Below are 13195 nucleotides of genomic sequence, written 5' to 3' on the forward strand. Positions count from 1 at the left end.
AAATTGGAAATTTGGAAATACATTTAATAAACCTTCCAATCACCTCATCATCCTTAACCGCGATATGCGTTATGCGTTATATGTAATGTACTCGCATGTATTATTTAACATAAAGATTTACCTGCATCTCCCATTGTAGCACGTGAATGTCAGGTAAAACCACCATCCTATTAAAACACTCTCATAGTCAGATTAAAATCCACCACTGTGTTTGGACACACACAATACACAACAACAACCTGTACATTTCCCACTGCTGGGCTAAGGCCTCCTCGCCCTTTGAGGACAAGGTTGAAACATATTCACACAATACACACAAAAAGAGTTTATGACAAATTAGTGATTTTTGCACGCGTTCTAGGCCAACACGATTTTAGTCGAAGGTCATGTAAAAAATTAACCGAACTGTATGCTTTTTTTTGGATCCGGTAAATGGCTTTTTGTACGTAAAGTGCATTGAAGTGGCGCCCTGTAACCTGTGGGCCGTACAGCCTCTATTGTTGCGTCATTTCATTTACGACAGAATACTGACACGTGTTTTATTCCAATATCTCGTGCATTTTAATGTATTTTATTTTGTACTTTTTCAGTGCGTTGGCATGCTGTGCAAAGCTGGGGTAAGCCTTTTTTTCTTATAGGACTGGATTATACAATTCCGTAGCTTATAATATTAATGCATGGCTATTAATTGATTAAACTAATATCACAGTCACTATAATATAAGTAATTAATTTTCTCTCCTGGTTTTATCCACGTTAAATGATTGCGTCTGGTTCATAAAGTATTTATCATTACTACATAGTATAAAACAAAGACGCTTTCTCTGTCCCTATGTATGCCTCAATCTTTAAAACTACGCAACCGATTTTGATGCGGTTTTTTTTAATATATAAAGTGATTCAAGAGCAAGATTTTTGTATATAATATATAGACAATATAGTAAAGAAACACTGATAATTTTAGAATGATCTAATGTGATGTCGTTAATAAACGACTTCTGTAGAACATTTAGTATTAATATTAGCTTTGCACCCGAGTGAATCTGGGGTGGGTAGCTAGTAAATGTATATAATTATCTTATATTTAATAAGTACTCATAATATTTATTTATTCCAAATATTTATTATTTCAGTGCGAAGGCCACCAATGTATTGCAAATGTAAGTTACAGTTTGTTCATTTTAATTGTTAGTAACCTAATAAGAAAGCCCAGTAGATGGGCAACGCGATGGTAAGTGGTCAACTCCCATAGCAAATGGCACTGTAAATATTACCAAATAAGTCACCAATACGCCACTTACCACAAGTTGAGTTATCATTGAAACCTGAACATATCTAAGCATAGTTTTGCTATTATCTGTGGGATAACTAGTGAGGTTTGTACTACCAAGTACGAGCACAAAATGCACAAAGCCATGACATGACTATATAAACAAAAACGTTTGCTGGGGATTGAATTCGAGATCGGTTAAGAATCTAATCTAAGGTTAAGAACGGAAAGACCTTGTGTTAAATACGAAATTTCGTTTCGATATAATATTACTCAAATATTCTTGGTAATAATTACACAATAAAACGAGAAACTTTCATCAAAATTAATTAAGTCATATCAGCTGTTATATGACATTTTATTAAACGTAACCTTTAGTTTACAACTTTTAATATTAAATATATATGAAGATTGGTAAGGAGCTAATTATTTATTAGCAGAGATTTGTGACGTCTCAGATCTTATTGTGTTTTTGTAATTCATTCCTTCATTCTGCTCTTTGAGGTAAGGTACAATAGGGGTAAGAAAATGTCCGTCACCTTAAGATCTATTTTCCTGTGCACTGTATGAGCGATAATCTGCTTTACCGATCGAGAATGACATATTGCGTCGCAATGATTTGATGTTTAGGTTCAAAAGGTACTAAGAGTTTAGGACTTGATAAAGGAATAACTTTAAAAACTGACGAAGGTTTTCTTACTCTGCCTGTACATAAGTTAAAGAAGCGTAGTGTTAGACTAGAAATGGAATATTTCCAACCCTTTTCAAGATCAAATAACGATAAAAATATATTTGACAGTGTACGGGAATGTCTTGTAAGGCGTGGGTAAGTTGTAATACTTTATTATAACAATATATACTTAAGAATTTGTTTGTTTGTTTGTTAAAACGTTAATCCAAGGCTCTACTAGTATAATTGATGACCCGTTTGATGCGGGCAGCTGGGCTGAGAGAAGCTAGTGTTGGACTCCGTTATAATAAATGATGGCAACATTTCCACAATTAATGGCAATGCTAAAAAATGATTGGATCCCGTCTGGATTTGTATAATATTGTTGTGTTGTGCTTTAAAGAGTGATCGATCCAGAACTACAGACAACAAGGACATATAATAGATATTATGAGAAATTATAACTAATTTTTATAGTACCAACAAAAAAAATGTTGGAGCCAAGATAGCCGATGATCGCGAGTTCAAACCTAGGCAGCACCACTGAATATTCGTGTGGTTAATTTGTATTTATAAATCATCTCGTGCTGGGCTTTGAAGGAAAACATCGTGAGGAAGCCTGCCTGTGTCAAATTTCTTATAAATTCTGCGACATTTGTATTTCACCAAATTTACAGGCTGATGTTGTTGTTGTAGTACGACTTAGATAGTAACGTAATTACTATCAAATAACCCATTTACGTCTACCTATATGACATAAGATTCATATTCGGTTTTTAAATGCAGATATGTAAACGTACCCCTCATTTGAAATACCGATTTTAACATAAAAAATATCTTAACACTTATGTTCTTTCATAATAAAAGTTAAATGAATGTTTTCGAACACCTGTATGAAGTTGACGAATACTGAAGCTTAAAACTTTTAAGCTTATTCAAAGCTTTGAGTTAACATTCGTTGATTTTCATACAGAATATATAAATTTAATTGCATACGATTATTTGCAAGTTTAAGATTAATGAAAAGGAGTAACTACTGAGTATCTTGCTGGTTATTTTGAGTCAAAGATATTTTTTCATGCAAATTAGATTTACTAATTTTCGAATCATACAAAAATACACTTTTATCTTTTTTTTCTTTTTGCAAAGAGCCTCATAATCTTCCGAGGTGTGTCGATGTATATCTGAGACTTTATTAGTTATATCAAAAAAATTTGGTGGTAGGGCTTTGTGCAAGCCCGCCTTGGTAGGTACCACCCACTCATCAGATATTCTACCGTTAAACAACAGTACGCAGTATTGTTATGTTCCGGTTTGAAGGGTGAGTGAGCCAGTGTAACTACAGGCACAAGGGACATAGCATCTTAGTTCCCAAGGTTGGTGGCGCATTGACGATGTAAGGAATAGTTAATATTTCTTACAGCGTCATTGTCTATGGGTGATGGTGACCACTTACCATCAGGTGGCCCATATGCTCGTCCGCCAACCTATTCCATAAAAAAAAGTATCTGTGCGAATATAGTTAGTATACGACTGTTTACTTAATTTCTTAATTAAATGTTCACTCATTCAAATATTATCCGCTCTCTCGTACTTAGATACGAGATTTACAACATACAACCACAAATAATTACACATATATTTGAATAGTCTCGAAGTAGTTCCAGTGATTAACACGTTCAAGCAAACAAACATATGAGTTTAATAATATACATACATACCTATATATATTAATATAATATTGTTTCAGTGTTCGGGTCGAGACTGTCAGAAATTTATAATGCTATGGTGACAGTACGTGACGTGTACGTCTAATAAATATATTAATAATTAATATATACGTTTTATTACTAATAACATTTATAAAAATAAATCAAACTTTTTGGTCGTAAAATATGGACGGTGTTTAACAAAAATGGCCGACAATAAGTTGCAGTTTCATAAAATTAATAATTTTTTTTAGTAAGTGTGTTAACTTTACAAAATATTCATTTATTATAAGCAAGCCGTCTTAAGGTAGCGTCGTTATAAAGCTCTATAAACAGCCGCAAAGTTAGCTAAAACTCTTGACTTAGGACTTGTTTTTATAACAGTTTTATGGTGTAGGTATATTCTTACAATTTGTTATTTTATTAACGCGGAATTTTGGTTAGATGTTTGTTTTTGAATCACGCCAAAATGGCTGAACGGATCTGAATGGCACAGAGATAGATTATAGTCAGATAGACAGCTTAACAGGACCTAAATCTAGCACTCCCCCTCCCCTCATACGCGGTTGATGCCACGGGCAGAAACGAATCGAAAATATATAAATGTACCAGACAAAGTTCGTAAGAATTGCATGGCAATGCTTTTCCTTCCTTTTGACTTTGGTATCAAATATATACTCTATGAAAAATGATGGACCCTTTTAAATGAAATCTTTAATGACAAATAGAATCGGAATCGATAACAATTTACTTTAATTTTGTTTACGTTTTCATTTTTTTTTCTTATACAGCTGTAGTACCGCTCTCTAAACGGTCAATTAATTTTTTTCATCTCTATACAATTAATTATTTCTTATACTTATCTTAACAATTTTTTATTTAAAAATCCATATACCTAATTTTTTTTCTTAACACATCTATGGCTGAATCTCTTCAAAATGAGATCATAAATGATTTTGTATGTGCTATCGTTATAATCACTGGGACACAACGGCTTAACGCTATTAATATAGGTACAAGATACGTGTAGCGTTATATTGAACAGTAAGTTATTTCTCCAGCCCTGCTATTTTGAGTTTGGAATGGCTTGAAATCGGTCAAGAGGTCAGTATTCAGTAGTCTAAGTGATTGAATTACACTATTTCTGGCTTGCGGTTTCGTCCACGAATATATCAATATTATATATGTATCATACACATTGACATAACAGTTTAAGGTGTTACATTTAAGATTGCATATATTTTCAAGTCTCATTAATGAGCCCCTTGGGATTCATCGTACTAAAAGGGTGTATAAAGCTTGATGATGTAGGGATTCAGTGATCTGCTATCCCACTTCTCAGTATACCTACCTAATTCAATATAAGATCTTCCTTAGGTTCCCACTCCTGGGTAAATGCGTATTATTTTAATTTTGTATGTAAACTACAAAAAACGAGTGCAATTAATGCGCGCATACTCTATTCCAATCATGAAAAAAAAAGCTAAATAGACAACTTTTGACAGAAAATAGGCTCGATATCATTGGTCGAAAACTTGATTAATCTATGATATTCACTGTGGATTTGCGAAAAAAAAGAGTTTTGAACGCCAACGAAACTGTTATCGGAATTTTGGACGTAAAATTAAAGTGGAAATACCTAGTTAAGCGTAATATTGTTTTATCTATATATAAAGTAAATTGGGAGTGTGTGTTTGTAATATTGAAGTAATCGATTTTTACTAAATGAATATGTATGTGTACACGATACATATACCAAAATAACATTTTTTATTATTTTGTCTGTCTGTATGTTTATTTTAGAATTATATATCGGTGCGAAACCGCGAATTTAAGGAAAACACGTGTCCAGAAATGATTATTTTAATAATTTGAAACTGTTTGATTGTTTGATTGTAAATTAATAATTTTAGTGAATTGTGAAATGTTTAATTAGTCTGAAATATTTTAGTGTTTGTAAACAGCTGTTATGTTGAGTGAATAAATCTACCCCTTTTTGTTATAAAAGACCAAGCGCCCGCCGGTATCGACAGGCTTGGTCGAGCCGTCGGAGCGATCGGACCGCCTCATATTGGAATAAATCAGAGAGGATTATTTCTTGAGTTTAGTTTCATACCACCGAAGATGGTTAAAGATCGAAACCCAGACACTCGTGACGTCAGTAATGCTGACGTCATGTTTATTTAAAAACGGGCTCGATCATGCTTCTCCGATATATATAAATTAATAAAAGTTACCCTGCAATATCCAAACATTGTCTCTCTTGTTTTACGTCTATAGATTTTCGTGTTCTTCAATCCAGTGGATTGTTAAAACTGGCAACATCGACGGACTGCTTCTGAGGACTTAACAACAAAACAATACAATTAAATGTCCCTTTAGAATAATACAAACATATTCTTTAATTGATTATTTAATTATCCATTTTTGTCTGTAATATCTTATGTATACACACACGTGTAGTCTTGTTAAATAATTTATTGGATATCCATAAATGTTTATTGATTACGTTCACTTTTGGAGTTCATGATATCCAAGGCGCGTTTCATAGGACCGAGGTAGCCCGTTTCCCTCGCCAAGGCAACCAGATTCTTTACTATTCTTCTGATATTTTCATCATATTCCGTCTCACTTGAATCTAAAAAAATATATTTTAGTTAATATTTATTAAGAAAATAAAGAAACCAAGATCAATGTAACTTATTTATATATGCAAGATGTAAATGAACTTTATTCAAAACGCTTACATGATGAGCCTGATTAAAAAAGAAAAATCATTTAGAAATTAGGCCGCGAAAATAAATAATTAATAATAATTTATTTTATAATTAATAAACATTAAATATGTTATCCCAATACCGTTTTATGTTTATTCTCATAAACTTTTAGAGTTTATAAGGCTACGACTAATTAAAAGAAATGTTAAGAGAAATTCTCATTTTTCAAAACTTTCCATCTTCCTTGAACTGTATCTGGAATGCAAATATTTTTCTCTTGTTTGAATGATTACTTTATAAACACGTAATATGATAAGTTTACCTGATGGCGGTGGTATTTGAACAGTATAAGGTGGTGATTGAGGAATGTCCAAGGTAGCAAAGTAGTAATGTCTATGGGCGATGTGATCGCTATGGATTTGCTTAATTTAGTTTGATTGAATGATTTAACAGGTCAAAAAGTAAAATGTATTAACATGACACTTTTATTTGGGGAGACTTGTATTTGTGATTGTAAAAAAAATAGTAATCTTTTTGATTCGAACTGAATTAATTCATCTAAACAAGTGGCTCATTAGCCCGTCAGCCTTGCTGAGCTCAATTCGACCCTACCCCGAACCTGCGGCTCGTAAAAGAAAAAAATAAGATTAAGGATATGAAAAAAGAAAGAGCGCGTCCAGAATGGTAAATAAAAAAAAATTAAAAAAAAAACAGAACATTGACAATCATAAAAAAGCTGACTCAGCCGCTTAAAAAAAATGACTACAACAGCCTTAATTGTTTACCCAAATGACGTCATAACATGCTTAAAAACTAATTTATAATCAAGCATATTATATTTCAAAATGCAATCAATAAACGAATGTTGTTTAAAAATAAATGTACTGCTTTAATTTAATACGTATTTTGATTAAAAAAGTTTTTATAACGGAAAGCGGAAAATCGTGTTGTCATAGAAGGAGAGATTCATTACTGGCAGTAATTATAAATTTTATTAAATCCAACCTACATCCATCCTTATAACTGTTCCATTTACCTTATTTTTGGGCAGGGCAAAATATTGTGGGTACAAGAACTTATAAGAATGTTTTTTTTTATGGAATAGGTTGGCGGACGAGCATATGGGCCACCTGATGGTAAGTGGTCACCATCACCCATAGACAATGACGCTGTAAGAAATATTAACTATTCCTTACATCGTCAATGTGCCACCAACCTTGGGAACTAAGATGTTATGTCCCTTGTGCCTGTAGTTACACTGGCTCACTCACCCTTCAAACCGGAACACAGCAATACTGAGTACTGTTATTTGGCGGTAGAATAACTGGAGTGGGTGGTACCTACCAAGACGGGCTTGCACAGAGCCCTACCACCAAAAAATTGGGAATTAGAATTAGAATGGGGTTGTTAAAATAGAAATTGGGTCATTCCCCCAATGTTTGATGATTTATTATGTTTATTAGTTACTAGGGACATAAAGTATTTTGAGAGAAGAGTGTCATTTTTAACTTTGCCGTTTCGTAAATTCAAATCGTTTGTTAAAAAAATACATTGGTAGAAAAAGCATATTATTCGATACAAGATTTTATAGATGATAAAAAGGCGTGGAGTTAATACCTGTTGACTTTCAAGCAGGATATATGAATTTAAATAAATATATTTAACTAACACGACTTTGTATTTTTTAAATGTTAAAAAAGAGTAACTACTGAGTTTCTTGCCGGTTCTTCTCGCCAGAATCTACTTTCAGAACCGGTGGTAGCTTCGCTTAATTGAAGAATGACGATTGAAAAGTGCTTGTAAAAGCCTACTTGAAAAGTTTATATGGATTTGATTGATTTTAGACGGAGATAAAAGAGTTGCTGAGCTACTTGATGGTACTGCTATATGGGTGAATTTCCCAGGAACAAAAATTACGTGGCATCAATGAAATCGGTACTGTAAAACATGGTTATAATGTTCTAACATTTTTTTCTGGTTAGGTGAAATAGTAATCTATGTGTAGCACTAAATATGAAGTTAAATAGGATTAATAGAAGCTCCAAAAAAAAAGTTACACCTCGAAATCTTTCATTGCCGTGTTTGTCCACACATTACCTCGATGTGTATTATACGTCATTGATAAAAATCTATTGGTTATTTATATTAAAACCAAGTTTTAATTGATACGTGAACAGTTAAAGTATTGTTACGGAATACATTTATTCATATATTTAAACAATACAAAGAATGGTTAATAAAAATACATTTGTCCTAGAACTATCTTTCATCGCCGTGTCCTAAATATATTTAAGAATATTGTTTTATCTAAGGACTTGCGTCCCCCACCCCTGTGCGCTAAACGTTGCATGATAGTTTCGCTCGGTGCTCCACGTGGAAGGATGTGCATACGTGCCTACGTTTTCGCGCCATAAATGTAAGTATTCGATTTTTATATTACTGAACATTTTTATATTACTGAGGCATTCGATAGAATGCCATTTGTCTTATGTTTATTTGTGACGTGTTAATTAATTTTAAAACAATTTAGTTTCATTGCCATGAGCAGTTGTTTCATTTCCGTGACTTATGTTTTCATCGCCACGGTATGGTTAAGGAAAGAAACAATCTGTAGTGTACATTCAACTACAAAAATATATCTCCACGTTAACCTTACGAAATTATATACATTTGGACACAATAGACACTCAAACATACGCACACACAATCGCGCACACACTCACACACGCACAAAGACTCACACACACGCACAAACTTACAGTCACACACACATATATTAGAGTCTAATTATAAACATAATAATGGGCTGTTTATTTTTAGAAAACCAAGATGCCTAAACCGAAACTATCGGAAGAGGAGAGAAAGGAAAGAAGAAGATTGGCCGAACAAAAGCGACGTGAAAAATTAAGAAGCGACCCTGTTTTACGAGAGGAGTATTTAAAAAAAGAAAGAGAAAGGTATATAAAAAAGAAGGCTGCAGGAGTAGTTGTTCCTCGAAGTGCAATGACTTCGCAAAAGCTTCGGGGTCTTCGTAAGAAAAACTTGGTGAGTGCACTTGCTTCTTATAAAAAAAAGACAGCAATTCTTCGTAAGAACACATGTCCAAATGATGTTGAATATGCTGAAACACCAACGACGGAGCCAACTGAAATGACTTTTGAGTTATCCCAAGTAGCTTACAATAATAACATGCCGATGACACTTCTAATAAGACGTAGCTCGCGTCTTGAATCTTTAAAACAAAACTGGAATCACTGTGATAATTTGCGGCTTGGAGTAAGTAGCTCAAATTTTTTGGCCTCAAATAGTCCAAAACACACACCCCTAGGTTCATCGCAACTAGCACCAAGCGTCAGTATAGATTGTACAATACGTCCTGATAGTCCAGCATCAAACTTTTCTATTGCTACTTTAAAATTTCAACGTGATTTGCAACAAAAATTCCGTAGATATCAAAAATCTAAACAGTCCCAACTCATTGCGTTACAAAAAAAATTGGCTCAAGTTGTCCGCGAAAGGAACTTATATAAAAAACGGTTCGAAAGATTTATTGAGAAAGAAATGGAACAAAGAAACAAAAACGCTTATTGACAGATACTATAAGAAAATTTACACAGAAAATACATAGAGTCTGTCTATCCTCCTATTAGCTACGTAACGTTTTCACGTTAAAAAACTTTTTGGGTGCTTCAACCAAAAATAAATATGCGCAACACTTGCTTGTGTGAAAAGCACGAAAACATGGATCTGCTAATTGAATCTCTAAAAAGGAATAATTTCATAAAAGGAAATTCAACAAGTGAGGTTATTAAGAGCTTATGTTGCTACATTTATAACTTAGAATGTCTACAGAGAAAGTGTACTACGTGCAAAAACAGACTTATATACCAATCTTATATACCAAGAAATTGATAACTCGGAGAAAGTTTTATATTGGGCCTGGGAAAAACAGAAAAATTCATACATTAAAAATGTGATTGAGAAAACTGCCATCACCGTTGAAAAAGTACGACACCACGTAGAACCGTTAATACTCATAAAACAGTTTGAAACTAATATTATACCATTCCTTAATCATTGTGCAAACATACGTAATCAGACCGATGCAATTAAAGAACTTAAAATAAATGATTGTGTTGCTTTGATTCCATTAACATTTTGTTTAATTTTACTCCTATGCAAGAATATTATAGAGAAGAGGGTAAAAAGAGTGCATGTGTATGTGTATGCCTTTCCCTCTCAGAGACAGGGATGTGTCCATCCCAGGTAAGTATTAAATATAAAAATATCATGTGTTATTGGATTTTTTCATTACCGTGGATTGATTCTATCATTCCCGTGGCACAGTTCTTTCATTGCCGTGGACACGTGTTTCATTGCCGTGCATCCATGTTTCATCGCCGTGGCACGAAATTTTTAATCTTGTATATCTAGTTAGTTTTTTAAGCTATCTACTAGATATTAAACAAGAATACATATATTATCAAAAACTTGAATAAACACTATTTTTTCTTGTTCTAAAGTTGCAGAATAAAAAATCCACGGAAATGAAGATTTTATTGGACCTGTTGAAATTCACCCATATGCAAACCCGTCTGGGTGAATACCCGGATGAGAGGTGCAGTGCAGTGCTCTTCTCTATTGTAGAATTATCTAGCTGAGTTAACATTGTTATATCGTAAAGCAGGTCATTATTATTTATGAGTGCGATAACAATTCTTATATTTACTTTTCTAAAAAAATCTTAAATAAATAAATATGAGACAACATCGCATACATTACTCCGATCCCAATGTAAAAAAAAATCAAATTAAAAGCTAAAGCACTTGTGTTTAGGAAAATCAGCAGTAACGACGGTACCACAAACACTCAGATCCAAAACAACATAGGAAACTAATGATAATCTACATCGACTCGACCGGGAATCGAACGCGGGACCTCGGAGTTGCGTACCCATGAAAACCGGTGTACACACCACTCGACCACGGAGTACGTCAAATCTGCCACGGCGGTCGATTGCAAAGACCAGCCATTTGTGCGGAATATACATATATGTATAATAGCGCGGCATTAATTTATTTTCTAATTTAAATCTTAAGAGGCAAGTTGTCCAATGGTACTACAGACTGCAATCTTTCTATAATAAATACACCAAATTTGCACCATTACGGACCGGTGAATCCGTATTGCTCTGGAACCGGTCCCGAGAGCATTAAATTAATTAAATTTGTGAATTTCCGAATGAAATGTTCCCTGTCTTCATTTATAAGGATTTACCAAATCTTTTAGGTGTTGGGGTAAGACTATTCGAGAGAGAAAAAACCCCGGATCATCTTTTGAAATATTTACAGGCGTTATGATTTATATTTATACGTTATAAATTGGGAAGGTTGTATGGGTGAGAAATCCTAACAGTCTTAAGTGTCTCAAGGGTGTTTGTTACAAATATCATTGGTAAATGATAGATTCACAGAGCAATCTTTTTAGTGTCGTAGAGATTTTATGAAAAATAATGGAATTTAACTTTTGGTCTCAGAGAGGTAACTGTAACGATTTTCTATGTTCAATACTTTATATGAGAGTGTAAGGATAGTATCCCATGTGTATCTTCAGATAAAACTTTGGACACAGACACTGTGAAATAATGGGACACTGACAATTTCAAAATCAATTTTAAATAATCTGAACATACCTGATCCTGATTATTAAATATTGGACCAAAAAATAAAGAAAATTAAATCTATTAACTAATTAATTAAGCCTATCAGTGTTCCACTGCTGGATTAAGACCGCCATCTCTTTTTAAGAAGATGTTTATTCAAAAAAGCTGCTCCTATGTGGCAGCATTTCATTGCAATTATACATAATATATAGGCAAATGTTCCTCCCGACGTTTTCCTTCACGACCGAGCACGAGATGAATAATAAACACAAAATTATATTAATATTTATCATGAAGATAATATCAATTGTGAATGAAAAATATATGAATATCTATTCAATAATATCAGTGAACATGATGTGATGAGCGATCTAAATATAGTTCACTCCTTGAATCTGACTAACAATATAAGTAAGGGTACCTTTTATGAACTATGACCTGTGAATAACCCTTAAGGATCTTTGAAAACGCAAAAAGCTATCCATATACAAATCTACCTAAGCCTAATTTGTATATTTTCCAGATTCATGTAAAACTAAATTCATTTCTAAATAAAGGTATAATATTATTTTTTAGATGTTTTTTCCATTTGGACCAGAAAGTTCGAAATATAATAGGACAAGTGCTTTGAAGATATTGTTACAATAATGTCAGAAATTATACATGAATATTATAAGCTTGAGATGTATGTACTAATTCCGTGGCTTCGTCTGCGTTCGAGGCTGGGAGAGGTTAGGTTATGCTAATACTGATAGCTGTCAAACTGATCAGTCGTATGATGAACCAAAGGCTCGGATCCAAATTAAATAGGACATGAACAAGTTATACTTATAATTTTAACTTATGATGGTAAGGATTGGCTGGCAGGATACCGATAGTAGTAGGATATAACTGTATATTCACTGCAACTAATTTTTAAAATATATCCCATACTGACATTTTAATCGTACGCCAGATAAGCTAAGATTAACGACTAGTTAAATTACTGTAAATCTATTAATACCCCTACTAACATTATAAATGCATAAACAACTAAATCTGTCTTACGGATTTTGTTGAAAATTGATATTAAATCTATAGTTACTTTTGTGTGTAATATCTGACGACCAGCTATTGAAACTCGAGCAAAACTTCAGGCCACAACTCGGAAAGAACGTAAAATTAAAAG

General features: G+C 33.3%; 1 protein-coding gene and 1 long non-coding RNA gene across 2 annotated transcripts in view; one reads left to right on the forward strand and one right to left on the reverse strand.

Annotated features, from left to right (window-relative positions):
- The window catches only part of LOC124538012, a 101479-nt gene that overhangs the window by 43342 nt on the left and 44942 nt on the right, over nt 1-13195 (reverse strand). The gene's annotated exons all lie outside the window — the stretch shown is intronic.
- On the forward strand, nt 8325-9263 carry LOC124538015. The gene is made up of 2 exons (XR_006966952.1): nt 8325-8781; nt 9186-9263. It is a non-coding gene; the product is annotated as an uncharacterized LOC124538015 (long non-coding RNA).

The sequence above is a fragment of the Vanessa cardui genome, chromosome 19 (assembly GCF_905220365.1).
Source record: "Vanessa cardui chromosome 19, ilVanCard2.1, whole genome shotgun sequence".
Classification (NCBI taxonomy): Eukaryota; Metazoa; Arthropoda; class Insecta; order Lepidoptera; family Nymphalidae; genus Vanessa; species Vanessa cardui.